General features: G+C 40.5%; 1 protein-coding gene across 1 annotated transcript in view; it reads right to left on the reverse strand.

Annotated features, from left to right (window-relative positions):
* Nucleotides 1-22,527, reverse strand: part of WASF2 (WASP family member 2) — an 88,335-nt gene that overhangs the window by 38,989 nt on the left and 26,819 nt on the right. Inside the window, 1 exon segment of the mRNA XM_066375558.1 lies at nucleotides 18,045-18,162. The gene's annotated coding sequence lies outside the window, so the exon portion shown is untranslated.

The following is a 22,527-nucleotide window of genomic DNA, read 5'->3' on the forward strand; positions in this document are numbered from 1 at the left end:
CACCTTTCTTAACTCCACCCCACAGTTCCAGATGCCCCAGCCTCCCTGAACCAAAACTGTCTTTTCAGTTCAGCAAGACTAAAGAGCTCTGCTTGAGATCCCCACCCTGCTCCATGGTTTGAACGTACATTTAGACAATAAACCAGGTTAATCGTGGGGCTCTCTCCTCCCCTCCTTTATTTTCCTTCTACAGGATATAACAACCCCATGCTTCCTATTCAAGTCAGGACTGACTTCTACTATAGTTTTGCAAGGCCCCCAATCGTAAAGAGTTACTGTAAAATTCTTAAAATTAGATTAATTTCAATTTATCTTCAATACGTATGTATGTCATGAATACTTTTAAAATAATAGGAAAAAGTAGGTGTTCTGAAATCAAAGGAAAGCACAGCAAACAGAAAGGATATCATCACATAAGTATATAACATACTTGAATAACATTTAATCTTTTTGAATGACTGCAATTGAGAACTATGAAGGAAAATGGTCTTTTCTTTTTAAAAGTTAATACTCATATATGTGCTAACCACATTTAAAAATCAATGGTGCCCTGGCAGGGTAGCTCAGTTGATTCGAGCGTTGTCCTGTTATGCCAAGGTTGCAGGTTCAATCCCTGGTAAGAGCACAAACAAGAATCAATCAATAAATGCATAAATAGTAGAACAACAAATCGATGTTTCTCTCTCTCTCCCTAAAATCAATTTTTAAAAAATTAATGGTGAACCCAGAGACCTGTTCAGTCAAGAGAATCAAGGATGCCCTGAGACACTACTTATATGACTTTCAGGCTGCTTAATCTCTGAGTCTCACCTGTAAAATGGGAAAAATGAAACCTACGTCATAGGATGGTTGTAAGGATAAAATAACATATGTATGCTTTCTAGAGGGGTGTCTAGCACCAAGTAGGTACTTAGTAACTGACAGCTCTCATTATTACTAATTCAAAGGAATGCTGAGTTTGTTTGGACTCACCTCCTAGTGGTAACGAAATAACTAAGGAGAGCCGGTCAAATTAAACAGCATTGAGCATTACACAAAGGGCTCTCCTAATTGGTCCTCTTTTCTTTGGTCTCAGTGGAGGCCTAGTAGTAGGTGGGCCTCTTACCTTCTAAGACAGGCTCTCCAGGAGTATGAAGACATATGCTGAGAAAAAACATGGATGGCCTCTGCTTATGCCAATTTTAAGGATTAAGACAAAGGGTATCAGTCTTCCAAATCATAGCCGAGTCAATTCAGTATTTTCACTTTAGGTACTTTGAAAGCAAAACAGTCTCAAAGGGACTATACTATTACCTGGATTGTGGCATTTCTTTTTTTAAAAATCCTTTCATCTTAAAGCCCCAAGGCAAACTGTCACCATTTCTACAAAACCTTCCTTGACTCTTCTAGTCTGAAGTTAATTCTCTCTCTCCAAAAGTTCCAAAGAGGTATGCTGAACCTTTTTTAATTACAGTCACTACATTCTATTTTGTAGCAAGGTTTTTGGAGTATACAACTCTTTGAGCTCTTTGAGTACAGGAACCGAAAAGCTATCTGATGCCAAGGGTGGGATTCTTGTTGTTTTTTTAACTGATTGATTTTTAGCGAGGGGGGGGACATTAACCTGTTCTTGTATGTGCCCTGAGAGGGGTCAAACCAGCAACCTCAGCACTTTAGGAGGATGGGCAGGGATAGTCAACCTTTTTATACCTACCGCCCACTTTTGTACCTGTTAGTAGTAAAATTTTCTAACCACCCACCGGTTCCACAGTAATGGTGATTTATAAAGTAGGGAAGTAACTTTATAAAATTTATAAAGCAGAGTTACAGCAAGTTAAAGCATATAATAATAATTACTTACCAAGTACTGTATGTCGAATTTTCGCTAAGTTTGGCAGAATAAATCTTTATAAAACAACTTACTATAGTTAAATCTATCTTTTTATTTATACTTTGGTTGCTCTGCTACTGCCCACCATGAAAGCTGGAACGCCCACTAGTGGGCGGTAGGGACCAGGTTGACTACCACTGCTCTAACCAACAAAGCTATCTGGCCAGGACAAAGATAGAATTCCTTTTTTTTTTTTTTTTACAGAGACAGAGAGAGAGAGAGAGAGAGATAGGGACAGACAGACAGGAATAGAGAGACATGAGAAGCATCAATCATTAGTTTTTTGTTGCAACACCTTAGTTGTTCATTGATTGCTTTCTCATATGTGCCTGGACCGTGGGGCCACAGCAGACTGAGGAACCTCTTGCTCAAGCCAGCGACCTTGGGTCCAAGCTGGTGAGCTTTTGCTCAAACCAGATGAGCCCACGCTCAAGCTGGCGACCTCGGGGTCTTGAACCTGGGTTCTCCGCATCCCAGTCGGACGTTCTATCCACTGCGCCACCGCCTGGTCAGGCAAGATGAAATTCTTAAAACTTCTTCGTATCCTATATTGTGTCTGCTCAATAAATTTTTATTGAATTCCTAAAATGCCAGGCATGTATTCACACTTTTTTTTTTATATCTTTAATCCTCAAAACACTTCTTCATGGTTAAATAGCATTCTGATTTTACCAATGAGAAAACTAAGAGGGGTTCTGTATAAACCTGTTTGATTTTGTCAAAGTCACATAGTCCACTTCTAAATCCAGGCTGATCTGCAGCCAAAGTTCATGTTTTCCATGACAGCACACCGCTTCATTCACAAAACAACCAAATCAAGAAGTTAGATATTTATATGCCCATATTTCTCATTTTCATATACAAATGCCACCGAACCCAAGACTAGTTTCTACCCCCTTGAAAAAGAACTACAGGCTAACACAAGAAAGCCTTCCTGACATACTTACCTTAGAAGTGAAATGGTGTTAATGAGGATTAACACCCTGCTCTCTCTCTCTCTCTACCCAATTTTAGCCAGATGCTCAGTGGCTTCACATCTTTAACTTTAAACAACATAAACACTGGCTCATTTAAAGGACCAGCCTCAGATAACATGTTCAGATGCTATTGCTTTTAAAACAAATTCCTGTTTTCAAACAGCTAAGCATTTGGGGTTGTCATTTCTGACGGGTTACTTTTATCTACAGGATCCCTGAGAATCACTTCTAGCTTTACTCTGTGCACTCTTAAGCTCATCGAATCTTGTCATTGGGGACTTTTTTATTTTTAAGCAGCTAATCTTTCATTTTCTTTTACAATAAACCAAAATACCTTCCTATTGGTAATTCCTAAACTGTATATGTATATTTTAAAATAATATTCTTTTGACCATTCTTCTAAAAACCACAGTTGTTTTCCCTTTCCAGTAAAGATAATTACAGTATATCAGAAGTGAGTTGCTGACCAGGCGGTGGCGCAGTGGATAGAGTGTCGGACTGGGATGCAGAGGACCCAGGTTCGAGACCCCGAGGTCGCCAGCTTGAGCGCGGGCTCATCTGGTTTGAACAAAGCTCACCAGCTTGGACCCAAGGTCGCTGGCTTGAGCAAGGGGTTACTCGGTCTGCTGTAGCCCCACGGTCAAGGCACATATGAGAAAGCAATCAATGAACAACTAAGGTGTCACAATGAAAAGCTGATGATTGATGCTTCTCATCTCTCTCTGTTCCTGTCTGTCTGTCCCTATCTATCCCTCTTTTTGACTCTCTGTCTCTGTAAAAAAAAAAAAGTTTTCCCCATCTCTTTCTGCATATGGGGAATACTGAAAAGATAAGTCTTTTTTAGTTATTAAATGTAAATAGCTCATTAACTATAATCCAATTACTTTAATGGTAAAAAGGAAATAATTACAATATGTACATGTATTCTTGCCTAGATTTAATATCTGAAATTAATCTGTTCAGCATTAATATTTTAAATTAATCTTTGGCATTAATAAAATGCAAGAAACTGATGTCTCTTTTAATATATATATATGTATATATATATATGTGGCTGTACTTTGTGGATCTTTGTTGTGATTTTACCCGCAAACAATTTTGGTGGAAACAGCCAACCCCACAGAGAGGGATATATAAATACCACCTGCCCTTACTGAACTGGTATTTCTTGTCTGCCATAAATCATGTTAAAGGATCTGTTTTAAATTCTAATGCCTTCATGGGATAAAAAACCAGTAGATGAATTCTGTGGCATTCCAATCATCACAAACGCTTTACTTAGAAAGACAATTTCAAGCCAAAATTTGTTAGAAGCACATCTTTGGTGTAGTAGCCTAAATTTTCCATTACCTAATTTCCATTCTGTTACTACCAATCACAGCTCCTTGAGACCACCCCCAAGCATTCTTCTTGCTCTCTGTTCTCTAGCCCCTCAAGTTTGCTGTTACATTTCTCCTCAGCAGCCATCTGCTTCCTTGGTTTTTATTTTCTTGATGACCATGGGTAAATAAATCGCACAGCTAAATCTCTATGAACTGCTTTGAAAATGAGCTCTGCCTTAGCCAGGTAGCTCAGTCGGTTACAGCTCTGTCTCAATATACCAAGGTTTCAGGTTTGATCCCCAGTTAGGGCACATACAAGAATCAACTAATCAATGAATAAATAAGTGGAACAAACTGATGTTTCTCTCTCTCTCTCTCTCTCTCTCTCTCTCTCTCTAAATGTCAATAAATAAATTTACTAAAGAAAAGGAAATGGACCCTGGCTGGTTGGCTCAGTGGATAGTGTGTCAGGCCGGTGTGTGGACATCCCGGATTCGATTCCCAGTCAGGGCACACAAGAGAAGCAACCATCTGCTTCTCTCCCCACTCTTTTCCCCCTTCCCTTCTTCTTCCCTTCCCGCAGCCCGTGGCTCAACAGGTTCCAACAGGTTTCAGTGCTGGCTGGGGCACAGAGGAGATCTCGGTTGGTCCGAGTGTGTCAGCCTCAGCGGGTGGATCCAGGTCAGGGCACAGGTAGAAGTCTGTCTCACTATCTCCCCTCCTCAAAAAGGAAGGGGGAAAAAGAGCCTGATCTGTGGTAGTACAGTGGAATAAAGCATCAACCTGGAACACTGAGGTCGCCAGTTCGAAACCCTGGGCTTGCCTGGTCAAGGCACATATGGGTGTTGATGCTTCTTGCTCCTCCTCCTCTCTCTCTCTCTCTCCCCCTCCACCCCCCTCCTCTGAAAATTGAATAAATAAAGTCTTGAAAGAAAAGAAAATGGGCTCTGCCATGGACTAGGCACTAAAGAACTTCTACTAAAATGGAAGGAAGCCTTGGTTGCTTAGCTCAGTCAGTCAGAGAGTCATCCAGAAACACCAAGGTTGCAGGTTTGATCCCCAGACAGGGCATATACGGGATGTGACCAATGAATGCACAATATAAAACAACAAATGAATGCTTTCCCCTCTCTCTGTCTCTTTATAGTCCATCAATAAACCATAAAATATATCTTTTTTTAAAAATGGAGAGAAAAGATTACACAGATGAGAAATTAAGACTAAACTTTTTCTACCTCCTCAGAAAATCTAATAATGAGTGTTAAGACATGAATATGTATTTAGAAAAATTAAATTTTTATTTAGATTAACACAAAACTTTTCCCCAAGCTTTAGAAATAGCAAGATCTATATGAATATATATATGTTGTACAGGCAACGCTGGGGTCATGTTTGATAGCACTTTCCCTCCAAAGTAAAATAGTTCTATTTAAAGTACTAAGAAGCATCATGTGTTTTCAGCAACTCTCAAGAATTTCACTGAAATAGATTCTCCTGTTCGGACCCTGTATTAATGAGCCAAAGGTACAGCTCTGCCTCACTGATACCATTTCCCAAAACAAATTAATGAAATGAAGGCGGCTGACTGTGACTAATTCCTCTGGTCATTCAGACTGTAGCCATGTTGGAGCAGTTACTGACTGCATGAGGCTGGCTTCTACTGTTATCCAGGCTAACTATGGAAAACTATTTTATGGTCGGAAAAGATAGTGACGTGACGGTCACTGTGGGTTCCCTCATCCCAGACACTATACCAAAGGTTAGCAGAAGAAATGGAGCCTAATATCTGATCACAAAGTTCCTGAAGGACAGCACCATTAAAAGACAAGAATTTCACAGGTAAAAGATGCACCAATTGCACCAGCAGCTAAAACTAAGCTCCTTTCAAGATTTAAATGACTCAAGTCTCATCTTAATAAACTGGTATTTTTGTACAAAATATATCTTATTAGGCCAGCCCTCGAAAGTTAAAATGGTGTCTTTAAACACCTGCTGACCTAAAATTGCCATGTTCCATGCTTTAAAGGGGTTGATTTTCTGGAGGACAATAACAGCCAAATTCAGTTCAATGGAGATCAGAATACTATTTGGTGAACCTATTCTGCACCTGTGGAAGCAAAAGAAAGACCGGCTCATAACACCCAAGAGGGAGGATGGTATTTATGTGAGCTCTCCCTATGACCTCTTTGGCAGCAAATGTAAGAAGTCCTTTTTTGAGACTGAGGGGCGGGTCCAGAACTTTCAACTACCATTCAAGCAGGGTTACAATTCCCCTCCTCCATAATTAAGTTCCCTTTCCCACTCTCCATGCATGCATGAATTGCAGTGACATTGACATAGGGGCCTGACATTAGTCTTTGAAGGTCATTTAAATCCTCCTCCTTACACGCTGCCTTAAAAGCTATGCATCATCCACTCCACAATGCCTGAGTGTAGGGTTTGACTAGATGGTACTCAAAGTGGAGTCATTTAAACCATAAAAAGAAAGAACTCCAATTCAGGTATCATAAAAGAACAAATCAAAAAAATAAAACATGATAAAACTCAGTTGCTCAAGAGACAATATTTAAGAGAAACACTACACACCTAACATTGGATGAATGGAAACATTTCTACTTGACGTTCCCTTTTATTTAGTAAAGTAGAAAAGGTCATTCACAATATGGTCCCTTTATATGCCTCCAGTGTCATCTTCTATCACGTTTTCATACATACATATTCTTCCCTAAAGTCCTACAGACCTTCCCATTGCTCCCCATTGCATCACGTTCTCTTTTCTTTGTTCTTTTGCTCAAGTCTGACCACCCACCACAATCCCCACCACCTTCTAAGGTCTTCCAAGATTGATCTCAAGTAAAATATCTCGACATGCCTTGCACCAAAGTTGGTTCTCCCCCCTCTGTACACTCTTTAAATTTCCGTAACACCTGTGAATGCCTAGCCCATCACATTGCATCAAAATTACTGATTTTCTTACTTGCTCTCTCTCCCACTAGACTGTGACTTCTTTAAAGGTGGTGATCAGTCTTCTCTAATCCTAGTGCCTACCACCATGCTAGGTGCAGAGAGAATGCTCAGTAAACATCTATCAAATGAATGAAACCAGTTAATGGCTCTTGTGTTTTGGCCCTTAAGAAGGTGAGGCTAGCCTGACCTGTGGTGGCGCAGTGGATAAAGCATTGACCTGGAATGCTGAGGTCGCCAGTTCGAAACCCCAGGCTTGCCGGGTCAGGGCACATATGGGAGTTGATGCTTCCTGCTCCTCCCCCTGTTCTATCTCTTTCTTCTCTTTCTCTCTCTCTCCTCTTTCTAATAAAAATAAATAAATAAATAAAATTTTAAAATGTTATATATATTAAAAAAAAAAGAAGGTGAGGCTATGGAGGGTGTCTGGACCGCTGGTCTTAAAGCACTGCCTGAGAGAAGAGAACCTGATCAGAATAGCCCAAGTTTAACCTGTTTTAGAATTAAAATTCCTAGTAGCTCAGGATCTACAAACACTCTCTAAGCCCTAGAAAATGATCAGGGGTCTAATCTGGTACAGAGAAGAATGAGATGTCAAAAACTAAAAACCAAGGCTACCCTGACCAACATAAGCTATTCCCACCTCCTTTACTCAGGCACCTCAAAGCTCTTATTCTCTAATGTAAAGAGAGAAATATTACAAACATATCAGCCAAAGGAGAAAAAATTATCAAAAAGGCTAAGGAAGGTCAAAATAGGGTAAGTCATCAAAATCAGCACATAACCAAAGCTTGAAAGGGTGTCATTAAAATCTCCAGGCCCTTGGCCTAAATGATAAAAGGCTCTGAACCTTTCCTTTCCTTCCCACATCAGCTTCCTGCTTCCCTTCCCTCAATACTTTCCCCCACAAACAGCCAGCCTTTCTCTTTCCCTTTCTTTTCTTTCCTTCCTGCCTTTATAAATAGGGATAGAGTTAGTAAGAATCTAGCAAACAAATGAAAACTTCGAACTATATATATGTGGGATTTGTATAAAATGATATCCAATTATTTTGTCAGTTCATTTGTTTGTTCATTCGTTCGTTCATTCATTCAATGACCCTTATGTACCTGGCACTGTGCCACACACTGGGGCTATAACTCAACAATGTCCCTGCCTTCACAAAGCTCAAAAGCTACTGAAGGTGAAAAGAAAAAAAAAAGCTATTGAAGATGACAAAAAAAAGTGAACAATACTTGGTGATAAGTGTGACTCCAAATATAAGTTCAAGTTGTTATGAAGGCTTTCAGTTTAGGCTAGGGGCTGAGGGGGTGAACTGAGAAAAGATATTTTAAAGGACAAAAAAGGTTAGTTAAGAGAAGTTGTAGATGGAGGGAGCACTGTGCAGAGAGGCAGTATTCGTGGAACAGCAAATAGCCTGGTGTGGCTGAAGTGCAGGAAGTCATGAGTGATGAAGCTAATAAGGGAGACATAAGCCGAGAGGCACAGAGAGCCTTGTATGCCACACTATAGCACTTGGAGTGTGCTGAAGACTATTGGTAACTATTTACGATTGAGGCCAGAGAGTGACATGATGGATTTGCATTTAGAAAGCTCTCTGGCAGCAGTGCAGAGAACGTACTACACGAAGGGGTGAAAGACTGGGGTAGTTATCCAAGTGGAAGCACTTCTAACTGATCGATAGAATCTACATAATGGTAAGGTTGCAACCTAAAATGACAGAAAGTGCTCTATGCTGAGTTTTAGACCTGGTGGTCACTGATAAGCTTTCTCTTGAACAATTAATCTTTCTGGGCCTCAGTTTTTATATTCTGAAAAATGTGTTTATGTATGAAAATAGAGCTAGAAGGACACTAGGTCAGGTACTAACAACCTTTTCTTAATGTTTTAAAATTTATAGATGTAGAAAAATTTTAAGTATATGCAAGGCATAAAGAACAGTAATACAGCAAATATTAGTGTACCTACCACCTAGGTCAGTCATGAGCAATCTTTTGAGCTTGGTGTGTCAAAATTCGCCAAAAAACCAAGCATAACTCGGGTGGTGTGTCACTTCAAGAAAAACCCCCATGGCCCTGGCCGGTTGGCTCAGCGGTAGAGCGTGGGCCTGGCGTGCGGGGGACCCAGGTTCGATTCCCGGCCAGGGCACATAGGAGAGGCGCCCATTTGCTTCTCCACCACCCCCTCCTTCCTCTCTGTCTCTCTCTTCCCCTCCCGCAGCCAGGGCTCCATTGGAGCAAAAATGGCCCGGGCGCTGGGGATGGCTCCTTGGCCTTTGCCCCAGGCGCTAGAGTGGCTCTGGTCGCAGCAGAGCGACGCCCCGGAGGGGCAGAGCATCGCCCCCTGGTAGGCAGAGCGTCGCCCCCTGGTGGGCGTGCCGGGTGGATCCCGGTCGGGCGCATGCGGGAGTCTGTCTCTCCCCATTTCCAGCTTCAGAAAAATACAAAATAAATAAATAAATAAATAAATAAATAAATAAATAAATAAGAAAAAACTCCATAATTTTGCGATATTTATAGTTTAAATAACAAAAAATGTATAATTGTAATATATAACTGTATTTAATAAACCAAAAACTAATTATTTAACTTATCTATTTAGTGACTTATTTGTTCATCTGTTGGTTTCTTTTGTTGGTCTTGATATTATTTAACTTGTGTGGGGTGCTGTGAACTAAGATAAGTGAGGGGGAGGGGGAATTCTTTAACTAACCTCCCTATTAGTGACTTTTTTGTTGCTGAATTTCATTGGCTAAATCTTCAATTGAAGGTTGGTATTTTGTACACTTCAAGCCCAAGCAAATGCTAACTTCATCTGTTAATCTGTTTCTTTTGTTGGTTTTGATATTATTTAACGCTGAGAATAAGGTCTCACAAAGGTACATAGAGGGAAAAATTGTGAGTAAAGACATTGTTATATTTTTCAGGGTGCTAAAAGTGTCTGGTAATCAGTTCCAGGCACTCCAAATTTCCTGTTTGTAGTGGCACTCCTCTTGATTCTCCAAGCGGCATCTTTCCAGATTCTCAAGCTTTGACCTCAAGTCAACAAACATCTGAGCCCAGATGCTGTCTTGAAATTCTGCAAGTTGCACTTTATGTAAATTAAGATGGCTGACTCTATTTCTAATAGTGGGAAGTGAAACTCATAGCACAGGCCCTTGCCTCTCCCTGCCTCCCCCCTCACTTATCTCAGTAATGATGGTCAATTAGAAATCCACGACACCCCAGAACAGTAGATTGGATGATAGTTGCTGTGGTTATGTGGTTGCTGGTAATGGCAAAACAGGGCCCCCAGAGATGCATCCCCAGCGGCATTATGCTCCTCCCAGCTTCTCCAGCAGGAAGTGAGGTCAAAGAACCCCTAACGGTCTAACCGAAGTCCCAGAACTAGATGCTCTGTGCCGGAGTTCTGTTGTTTTGGCCTACAGACCTCTGGCACAGAGTGTCTACACTACAGCAAATGTTTTATCCTTGGCTACTGCACCTGGCCGTGCAGGAGCCGAGGATGAAACGTCCTTCTCGGCATGCGACCCCATACTTCTCTGGTATGCGGCCGCGTGTCATCGAAAATGGCTACACATGTCAGTGCTGACACGCATGTCACAGGTTCGCCATCACGGACCTAGGTTAAGAATATTACCATTAGTACATGTGCTGCCAAAGTGAGCATAAGAATATTACCATTTGCTTTGAAGTACCCTGCATGTCTCTGCCCCAAAATTTACTATTACCTTTGTTTTCTTTATAGTTTTATCACATTTGTATTTCTAAACATTATATTGTTTAGTTTCACTGTTTCTGAACTTTGTATGAATCTAGTCATAATGCATATACTTCTGCAACTTTTCACTCTACAATTTGTTGAGATTCATTCAGGTTTCTATAGCTGCAATTTAATGAGTTCCACTATCATATAGTATTCTACTGTATGGCCATACCATTATTTATTTATCCAATTTAGAGTTGATATAGATATTCACTCTGGCCAGGTAGTTCATTTGTTAGTGTACTGTCCCAATATACCAAGGTTGAGTGTTCCAATGCTCAAGTCAGGGCACTTACAATGAATGAATAAACAAGTGGAACAAAAAAATCACTGTTTCTCTCTCTCTCTCAAATCAATAAATAAAAATTTTTTAAAAATAAAGTAGATAGATATTGGGATTTTCCCCAGTTTTGATTTTTTGTTTGTTTTTGCTATTACAAACAGTGTTGCTATAGATACTTTTGGATATGACTCTTCGTGTACATGTGCAAGAATTCTTTAGGGTAGATACCTAGTAGTGAGACTGCTAGGTCATGGGGTATACCCATCAATCCTGAGACGATGATGATGTCAAATTGTATAGCAAAATGGTTATACCCACTTACACTTCTGCTTGCAGTTTCTGATTGCTTCATATCCTTGCCAATACTTTATCTCAAACTTTAATTTTTGCCAATTTGATATACATAAAACAGTATATGCCTATAGTTTTAATTTGCATTTCCCTGATTGCTAATGAGCATCCTCAACCCTTTTTTGTAAAAAGAAACTTTTTATTTTTCTAAAACACTGAAATCAAATCCCTTCTGTAAAAGCATAGAATGGCTAGAGTTCATTCAGAATGCTGTCTCCCAATAATTTATCAGATGAAGACTGGTCTCTTTTAGTCCTAAGGTAAAACTATATGACCAAATCTCTGGCATACTGACATGTGACACAGGCAAACTTAAAATTTTTCATCTGAGAATTGAAGGTGAGAGAGATTTTAGGACTGAGATTGAGACAGAAAAATCAGAGAGGAAATGAATGATCAGGGCAAATATGTGGTATTTAAAGCCTTTCCCTATGTGACATTGACATACTTCTTTAGACTCCTTTCTGTCCCTACCTTTCCAATGCTCTACACTTCAGCCATGTTCACCTCCTGCACTTGTGCTTCTGTGGTTTCATTCAAGACATTTTTTGCTTCCTGGAGTGGAATACCCACCTTTTTTGGGTTTTCCCCTGCTCTTGCTTCTTGAAATTTTATTAATCCTTCCCTGCCCAGTCCAAATATAATTGCTTCCACAAAGTCATCCTGACCCTGTTCCCCAGAAAGAATTAATCAAGCCCTCCTCCACTTCAAAAGCACTCTATTATAGCATCCATCCCATATTACAGTTGTAATGGGGATAGACTGTGAGCTCTTTGAGGGAAGGTACTGCCTTTTAAATCCTGAAGTGTTAAGCAGTACTTCTGCTACCCATCAATCCTTCATAAAATATTGGATAAGTGGATATAAAGATGAACAGAATTTGCTGAGGGAAAAAAAATCTCTAAATAGTGCAAAGGTTCTTTCTCATTCTTACTATGAAGAAAAAAAATCAGAGAAAAAGCAAGAAGAGTAAAGGAGTGGGAGTTGAGGAAAAATAAAATGGGACAATTAGGTCCCCTTTACAGAGAAGCATGTCAGGAAGGGCTGGAAGTGAAAATGTAAACCACACGGTCACTTTGTTAATGGGGGACAATAGCATAAAAAAGTGGAATTTATAACTGATTCTAAACCTTAGGCTGTATCTTGAAATTCAACTGGAAATTATTTTGGTGGTATTTTCTATAGGACAAATTGCTTTACTACAACTTCAATTTGCTTAAAAGTTTCCATTTTTTCTTGCATCTCTTGGTAAATTATCTTTTGCTACGACTTTGTCCATTTTATCTAAAATTTAAAATTAATTGATATAGTAATCATAGTACTCCTTAAATTGATTAGCAAAAAATATTGTTATTAAAACAAAATGGTTAGAAGAATGAAATAATGGCAGAGAAAAGAATCTAAGACATAAAGAAAATATTGCAACATTTTCATGTGTCTTTGTTTTCCTAGAATAGAAGCTTCTTTAGAACAGGGGATCATGTCTAGCATAATTGTTGTATATAATGTGTTCTTAAAAGTATTTGTTGATTTCCAGGATGACATTCCAACCATCCGAGGTATCTGGCCAGGGCTTAATTTTTTTTTTTTTAATTAACTGACAGATTTTTAGACAGAGAAAGGAAGGGAGAGAGAGGGGAGAGGAAAGAGAAACATTCATTTGTTGTTGCACTCAGTCCTGCATTCACTGCTTGCTTCCTATGTGTGCCTTGACTGGGGATGGAACCCCTAACCTTGTCAATTCGGGACGATGCTATTAACCAACTGAAATAACTGGCAAGGGCCTAAAATAAAAATTTCTAACCTTGGCTAGATAGCTCAGTTAATTGGAACCTTGTCCCGGGGTGCACAAATTGCCAGTTTGATCCTGGATCAGGGCACATACAGGAAACCCAACGTTCCTGTCTCTCTCCCTTCCTCTCTCTCTGAAATCAATAAATAAAAATAAAAAATAGCCTGACTAGGCAGTGGCGCAGTGAATAGAGCGTTGGACTGGGATGCAGAGGACCCAGGTTTGAGACCCCAAGGTCACCAGCTTGAGCGCGGGCTCATTTGGTTTGAGCAAAGCTCACCAGCTTGGACCCAAGGTCACTGGATCAAGCAAGGGGTTGTTCGGTCTCAGGGGTCCCCAAACTTTTTACACAGGGGACCAGTTCACTGTCCCTCAGACCGTTGGAGGGCTGGACTATAAAAAAAACTATGGCCTGACCAGGCAGTGGCGCAGTGGATAGAGCGTCGGACTGGGATGCAGAAGGACCCAGGTTCGAGACTCCAAGGTCACCAGCTTGAGCGCAGGCTCATCTGGCTTGAGCATAAAGCTCTCCAGCTGCTGAAGGCCCATGGTCAAGGCACATATGAGAAAGTAATCAATGAACAACTAAGGTGTCGCAAAGAGAAACTAATGATTGATGCTTCTCATCTCTCTCCGTTCCTGTCTGTCCCTATCCCTTTCTCTGACTCTCTCTCTGTCCCTGTAAAAAAAAAACAAAAAACTATGAACAAATCCCTATGCACATTGCACATATCTTATTTTAAAGTAAAAAAACAAAACGGGAACAAATACAATATTTAAAATAAAGAACAAGTAAATTTAAATCAACAAACTGACCAGTATTTCAATGGGAACTATGCTACTCTCACTGACCACCAATGAAAGAGGTGCCCCTTCGGGAAGAGCAACAGGGGCCAGATAAATGGCCTCAGGGGGCCGCATGTGGCCCATGGGCCGTAGTTTGGGGACCACCTGCTCAGTCTGCTGAAGGCCCATGGTCAAGGCACATATGAGAAAACAATCAATGAACAACTAAGGTGTTGCAACAAAAACTGATAATTGGCCCTGGCCGGTTGGCTCAATGGTAGAGCGTCGGCCTGGCGTGCGGGAGTCCCGGGTTCGATTCCCGGCCAGGGCACATAGGAGAAGCGCCCATTTGCTTCTCCACCCCTCCCCCTCTCCTTCCTCTCTGTCTCTCTCTTCCCCTCCCGCAGCCGAGGCTCCATTGGAGCAAAGATGGCCCGGGCGCTGGGGATGGCTCCTTGGCCTCTGACCCAGGCGCTAGAGTGGCTCTGATTGCCAGTCTGTCTGACTGTCTCTCCCCATTTCCAGCTTCAGAAAAATACAAAAAAATACAAAAAAAAAAAAAAGAATTTTAACAATGAAACAATATAACAATATAATCTAACAAAGTCCTTATCTAAATTCTACCATCCTCCTGATAACACTGTTTATAGCAGTGGTCCCCAATCTTTTTTGGGCCACAGACCGGTTTAATGTCAGAAAATATTTTCATGGACCAGCCTTTAGGGTGGGATGGATAAATGTATCACATGACCGAGACAAGCGTCAAGAGTGAGTCTTAGACGGATGTAACAGAGGGAATCTGGTCCTTTTTTAAAAATAAAACATCGTTCAGACTTAAATATAAATAAAACGAAAATAATGTAAGTTATTTATTCTTTCTCTGCAGACCGGTATCAAATGGCCCACGGACCGGTACCAGTCCGCGGTCCGGGGGTTGGGGACCACTGCTTTATAGAATATTTCCCCCCTCAATCCAGAATCTCAATCCAGAATTGTGCGGCTTCTTAATCTTTGTGTATCAGTTTCCCCATCTGTACAATGGAGATTAATAACAGTACGTACCTCATGGGATATTGTGAGAAATAGAGAAGTAAATATATATAAAGAATTTAGAACAGCTGCTGGCATTTAGTGCAGGTGTTAGCTGCTTTTAGGGAATGACAGACTCTACATAAGGTAGAATTATCAGATAATGGAAATAACTCTTCAGACACTATACTTTTTAAATCCATTTTATAAAAATATCTGTAAAATATATTGTGCATCTACTAATCATAATTTAACCTTTTCCTGGTAACTCAGGGTCTTCACATCAGCAGTGGTACAGTGTTGTAACATCGCGATGCTGTCAGAGGCTCCTGAGGTGTGAGGACCAGATGCCTCTGCAGTAAAATGGCTCTGAAGTTCTGGACAGACATCTTGGATCTCCTCCTTCTGCCTTCATGCTTCTGATCATCAGTATGTATTAGTACACTAATCTATATTATTCTAATAATGCTTAGGGTCATACAAAGCTTCTAGTTAAAAAAGCACTTTCATGTCATCTCTCATTAATTTAATAAGTATCTACTATATCATTTGATTTAATAAGCTGATGTGAATCTCACAGAAGTCTATGAGGTAAAAGGAACATGTATTACTGCTCCCGATTTTTTTTTTTTTTTTTTTTTTTTTTTTTTTTTAGAGAGAGAGAGAGTCAGAGAGGGATAGATAGGGACAGACAGGAACGGAGAGAGATGAGAAGCATCAATCATCAGTTTTTCGTTGCGACACCTTAGTTGTTCATTGATTGCTTTCTCATGTGTGTCTTGACCGTAGGCCTTCAGCAGACGGAGTAACCCCTTGCTCAAGCCAGCGACCTTTGGGTCCAAACTGGTGAGCTTTTGCTGAAACCAGATGAGCCCGTGCTCAAACTGGCAACCTCGGGGTCTTGAACCTGGGTCCTCGGCATCCCAGTCTGACGCTCTATCCACTGCGCCACTGCCGGGTCAGGCTACCGCTCCCAATTTTAATTACCTTATTATAGATGAATAAATTGAGGCTCAGGGAGGTGAAGTGACTTACTTTGGGCCACAGAGCCAATAGACACAGTCAACCCTCACATCCTGGAACCTGTGTTCCTCAATACAGTTATCTCTGAGTGAGGCCCTAAGATGAAACATTTTTTAAAAGATTATATTTATTGATTTTACAGAGAGGAAAGGGGGTGGGGAGCGGGAAAAGGGGTGGGGAGTGAGAAGTATCAACTCATAGTTGCTTCACTTTAGTTGTTCATTGCTTGCTTGTTGCTTGTTGTGCCTTGACCCAGGCAAGCCAGGATTTTGAACTGGCAACCTCAGCATTCCAGGTCACGCTTTATCCACTGCGCCACCACAGGCCAGGTGTGAAACTACTTTTGAGATAAAGAACAAAATTTTTGAAAGCTAATGCCACTCAGGATTCTCCGCTTACTTTTAAATGGAAAGAGTTGCCTGACCTGTACTTCCTCAGACATTCTCTCTAAAATACTCTGAACTTCATGGCAACACTTTCTTAATACAAACTCCATCGCTTCTTGGCCTCTTGGCTAAGATCAAGTGTATTAATACAAACTCCACACATTTGAAACTTGAGATAAATACAGACCTCAGCTAAAATTTACCTCTGTACTCTAATAAAGACTGGCCAAGAAAACACTGTAAATAAGATTGCCTGGAGAAATGTTTAATGAGTTGTTTTTAAGCATTTCAGGAGTCTAATTTACATACAATTAAAGTTAAATTGCACATCATTCTCAGCTATTCATTAAACCAGGTACAAGGACCTCTACCTAACAAAATAACCTGGTAACACTATTAGCCTAGTTTCAGCTACTGTATGACTCAAAGTAACAGCTGCACCTAAAGAAAAACAACATACAACACTCTCACTAGGATTTATCCCAATTAGCCCAAATTAATGAGGTCTGATTGTACCTCCAATGATGACCCACAAAACCTATCTTCTGATGGCCTAGAGTAGAAGCACTAATGCAGTTAACAACCTCTCCTAGAAGCTAGGTAAAGGTGTCAAGACAAAATAGCAATGGCACAGAGCTAACAGCCAGGCTAGGGTTCTAGGCCATATTATGTTGCTAAACCTGTGTGACCTTGGTTAAATCACTCTACTTCTGCCTGGCCTGTGGTGGCACAGTGGATAAAGCATTGACCTGGAATGCAATGCTGAGGTCACCAGTTTGAAACCCTGGGCTTGCCCAGTCAAGGCACATACAAGAAGCAACTACCTATGAGTTGATGCTTCCTGCTCCTCTCCCCACCATATCTCTCTCAAATCAATAAATAAAATCTTTTAAAAAATCATTCTACTTCTCTAGCCTCCAGTTTCCTCATTTATCAAATGAAAAAGCCAATAACAATGTGGTCTCTAAATACGGTATCTCACTAAAAGAATCCAGAAATTTTTGGCTAAAGGGAAGGAAAGGTACAAGAAGAATCTGGAACATCTTATAATAGAAAGCAAGAAACACTATCAAAGGCCACTACAGCTATGTCAAAAGGAATCAGGAGCCAACCTGAAGAGGCTCCCATTGGTCCAAGATGGAATAAACTGAACATCATTAAGAATAACTTCATTGGATTAAAACATAATAAATATGTTAAAACCCATAAATTCACAATAATGCTTTAAAATAAAAATCTTTGGAGTTTGTCAGAAACAACTTATTTTGAAAATCTGTAGCCTGACCTGTGGTGGCACAGTGGATCAAACCTTGACCTGGAATGCTGAGGTCGCCGGTTCAAAACCCTGGCCTTGCCCGGTCAAGGAACAAACGGGAGCTGATGCTTCCTGCTCCTCCCCACCTTCTCTCTCTCTCTGTCTCTCTCTCCTCTAAAATGAATAAATAAATAAAAATAATTTTCCTGGCCTGTGGTGGAGCAGTGGATAAAGCACTGACCTGAAACACTGAGGTCGCTGGTTCAAATCCATGGGCTTGTCTGGTCAAGGCACATATGGGAGTTGATGCTTCCTGCTCCTCCACCCATCTCTTTCCCTTCTCTGTCTTTCTCTCTTCTCTAAACGGAACGGAACGGAACGGAACGGAACGGAATGGAATGGAATGAAAAAAATAAATCTGTGCCTGAACTGTGGTGGCACAGTGAATAAAGCGTCGACCTGGAATGCTGAAGTCGCCAGTTCAAAACCCTGGCCTTGCCCAGTCAAGGCACATACAGAAAGCAACTACTATGAGTAGATGTGTCCCACTTATCCCCTCTCTTTCTCTCTCTCTCTCTCTCTTTCTCTCTCTCTACTAAAGTAAAATAAAATGAAAAATTGTAAATAGAGGAATAAAAAGGGAAAAATCCTGCCTTTCCTACACAAATAAAACCTCAAGGTAACCAAACAGTTATTGAAAAGTTTTTCTTTTTTTGATGTCAGCTAATAAATGAAGAAAGAATGATAGATTTAGAATATCATCATTTTGCAAACAGCTAATGAAATAAAAAATCTAGATAATCGTTATCCATGAGCACTCACACACAAAAAGAGACACCTGGACATTATAAGCCTCCTGATGGAAGAATTAAACCACTGCTTCTAAAGTAGTATTGCCAAAGCTGGAACCTATTCAGGTCAAGCCTCTAGAGTTGTGCTGTCCAACATGTATTGAATCGCTGAAATGTGATTCATCTGAATTGATATGCACAGTAAGTCCCCGACTTACAAACATTAGACTTAATGTACAACTCATACTTAGGAACGGAGCGCCATGAAGCCTACTGGTAATCAACTGCAGTTGGATATCAGTGAAAATGACATTGTAGAGTTATTCAACTCCTACGGCAAAGAACTATTCAATGAAGATCTCATGGAACTAGAGTAGCAGATAAAAACAGGAACCTAGAAACTCCAGTACCAGAAGTTTTCTACAAAAGAGTGAGATGATACTTCTCCTCTCACTGAAGCAGAAATGCAAAGTTAGAGAAGCAAGATCTTGATACAGAGAGCTTCACCAAAGTTTACCATGCAGTTACCGAAGGCCTGAGATGCTACAGGGCCATTTATGATAAGAAAAGGAAAAGCTCTGTACAAACCTCCCTTGATGTCTACCTCTAGGAACTGACTCCAGCAGCAGAATAAAACCCTGACTCTTAACACCAGTCCCATTCTCTCCAACAGGCCCATCATCTTCTGCATCATCCAAGATTGTTTATGGTTGTATTTAAAAATGTTTAAGTATTACATGCACAGAAATATAAAAATAAATAGTAGGGTTTTTTATTTCTTTTTATTACTTTTATTGATTTTTTTGAGAGAGGAAGGAAGAGAGAGGGAGAGACAGGAACATCAATCTAATCTTGTATGTGCCCTGACTGGGGATCAAACCCGCAACCTCTGCACTTAGGGGCAAACCAACCAAGCTATCTGGCCAGGCAATAAATAACCTTTTTTAAAAGATTTAAACAATTTGCATGACCAGGCAGTGGCATGGTGGATAGAGCGTCGGACTGGGATGCAGAGGACCCAGGTTAGAAACCCTGAGGTCACCAGCTTGAGCGTGGGCTCAGTCGGCTTGAGCGCAGGGTCACCCGCTCTGCGGTAGCCACCCCCCACCCCCCACCCCCGTCAAGGCACATATGAGAAAGCAATCAATGAACAACTAAGGTGTCACAATGAAGAACTGATGCTTCTCATCTCTCTTCCTTCCTGTCTGTTCCTATCTGTCCCTCTCTCTGTCACAAAAAAAATAAAATTAAAAAATATAAATAAAAAGGTCTGCTTCTTTTTAAAAAATGATTTAAATAATTTTATATCAATTATATGTTGAAATGATAATAGTTTGCAACTATTAGGTTAATAAAAATATTATTAAAATGAATTTCACCTGTTTCTTCTTACCTTTTAATGTGCCTACCAGAAAATTTTAATTTCATTTGAGGCTTGAAAATTTCTATTAGACAATGCTGCTTTATTTCTAACAACTAGTTTACAGGGAATACAAGGTATAGAATAGATGTACATAAATGAATCACAGAAATTCAATTAGCAAAATCCAGAATGAGAAAAATATAGAACTTGCTTTCTTCAACAACAACAAAATACAGGGGGGGAAAAGAGGCAAGAGAACCTAGAGACTAAAAGATAATTAGGAGCCAAATCAATGTATGGACCTTTTTTGGAACCTGATTTGAATAAATGAAATGTTAAAAGATACCATATTTGCCCATGTATAAGATGCACCTTAACTTTGGGGCCAGAAATTTGAAGAAAAAACAAGTATTCCATAAAGTTACTGAACTCAAGTTTTATTCATCATAAAATTCATACAATTCCTCATCTGCACGAAAAAACGGGAAATGCAAGTGAAAAAATCTACAACCACTATATAAGATGCACCCAGTTTTTAGATCCCAAATTTTTCGAAAAAAGGTGCATCTTATACATGGGGAAATACAGTAAATGGAGACAAAGACAAGGGAGACAGGGAGAAAGAGAAAGCAACTGTGGAAATTTGAACATTACCTGGATATTTGATGAAGTACTCTCTTCATGTTTATTTATTTAAAGGCTACTTAACTTTTAGAGCTATATAAATTAGTTACAATGTAAATGATATGGCATCTGAGATTTGTTTTTTTGAGAGAGAGAGTGAGACAGGAAGGGAGAGAGAGAGTAAGAAGCATCAACTCATAGTTGCTTTCACTTTAGTAGTGCACTGATTGCTTCCAAGGGAGGAGAGACAATGAGAAGCACCAACTCATAGTTGTACTCACAGTGTAAGCAGAAAACATAATGAGATCTTCTGGGGAACAAAGATGAGTACAGTATTGCAAAAGAAGTGGGAAGCAGGGCTGGAAAGACAAGTAGGGCCAGATCACAGAATCTTCAAGATCAGGCTGAGTCTGTACTTTAGTCATTAAATGAAAAAATTCACACAAGTAGAGCCATAAATTATAGAATATTTAGGAAGATACTATACACCTTACTTAAGCAAAGAACAGAATGGAGCTGGAAAAGGAGACTGGAAGTAAGGACAACAGTCAAGGCAAAAGATAACAAAGGATCTAAACTGGAATACTGGGAGAAAAAGACAAGGAGGGACCTGAGAGTGGCTTCATATGAACAGAGCAGGTAGGTGTTCAGGGAAGTCAACAGAAACTAAAGCCTTACATCTGAATACACTGGGAAATTAGTGGGACCAATGATTGGTATGTTGGCAGTACTATTCCAGTCCTGACTAAGAAATGAATAAATACAAATATGTGAGTCATCATAAAGGGTAGCAAGTCATGGAAGAGGGGGGTGGGCAAAAGATAAGCTTAACCTTCACATTTATTTTATTTTATTTTTTTTATTTTGTATTTTTCTGAAGCTGGAAACGGGGAGAGACAGTCAGACAGACTCCCGCATGCGCCCGACCGGGATCCACCCGGCACGCCCACCAGGGGCAACGCTCTGCCCACCAGGGGGCGATGCTCTGCCCCTCCGGGGCGTCGCTCTGCCGCCAGAGCCACTCTAGCACCTGGGGCAGAGGCCAAGGAGCCATCCCCAGCGCCCGGGCCATCTTTGCTCCAATGGAGCCTTGGCTGCGGGAGGGGAAGAGAGAGACAGAGAGGAAGGAGGGGGGCGAGGTGGAGAAGCAAATGGGCGATTCTCCTATGTGCCCTGGCCGGGAATCGAACCCGGGTCCCCCGCACACCAGGCCGACGCTCTACCGCTGAGCCAACCGGCCAGGGCATAACCTTCACATTTTTTTTAAAAAGATTTTATCTACTGATTTTTTTTTAGAGAGAGAGAAAGAAAGGAAAGGAGCAGGAAGCAACAACTCGTATTAGTTACTTCACGTATGTGCTTGACCAGGCAATCCCAGGGTTTTGAACCAGTGACCGCAGTGTTCCAGGTTTATCCACTGCACAGGTCAGGCAACTTTCACATTTTAACCTATAAGGAAGCCAAGGTGAGAAAAATGCTGCCCAAGTATGCTAAGCATGTTTCTTAGAAAAGCAAAGGTTTCCATCATTAAAACCTGTATAAAAGGTATAAAATCCATCCATAAAACCTGCTAACATGTCTTCCAAGCAAGGAGGAGACAAGCTGTATCAATCTGACTATTAGTTCCCAAAAGCAACAGTCCAGGCAAAGCTGGAGATGCAAAAAGGGTGTCTTAGGTGGTGTAATCCATAAGAATTCTGGGACTACGTATGTCAACTGTAATAAATAAGTTTTAAATTATCTTATTTTTTTAATTCTGGGACTGGGTTCAGAGGTGGAAATACAGATTTGGAAGTTACTATATATATATATATATATATATATATATATATATAGAGAGAGAGAGAGAGAGAGAGAGAGAGAGGTTGTCGTTAAAGAGATGAAAGAGTAGCCCTGGCCAGATAGCTCGGCCTGGTCCTGAAACGTGAAGGTTGCAGGTTTGATCC

Source organism: Saccopteryx leptura, chromosome 3, assembly GCF_036850995.1.
Source record: "Saccopteryx leptura isolate mSacLep1 chromosome 3, mSacLep1_pri_phased_curated, whole genome shotgun sequence".
Classification (NCBI taxonomy): domain Eukaryota; kingdom Metazoa; phylum Chordata; class Mammalia; order Chiroptera; family Emballonuridae; genus Saccopteryx; species Saccopteryx leptura.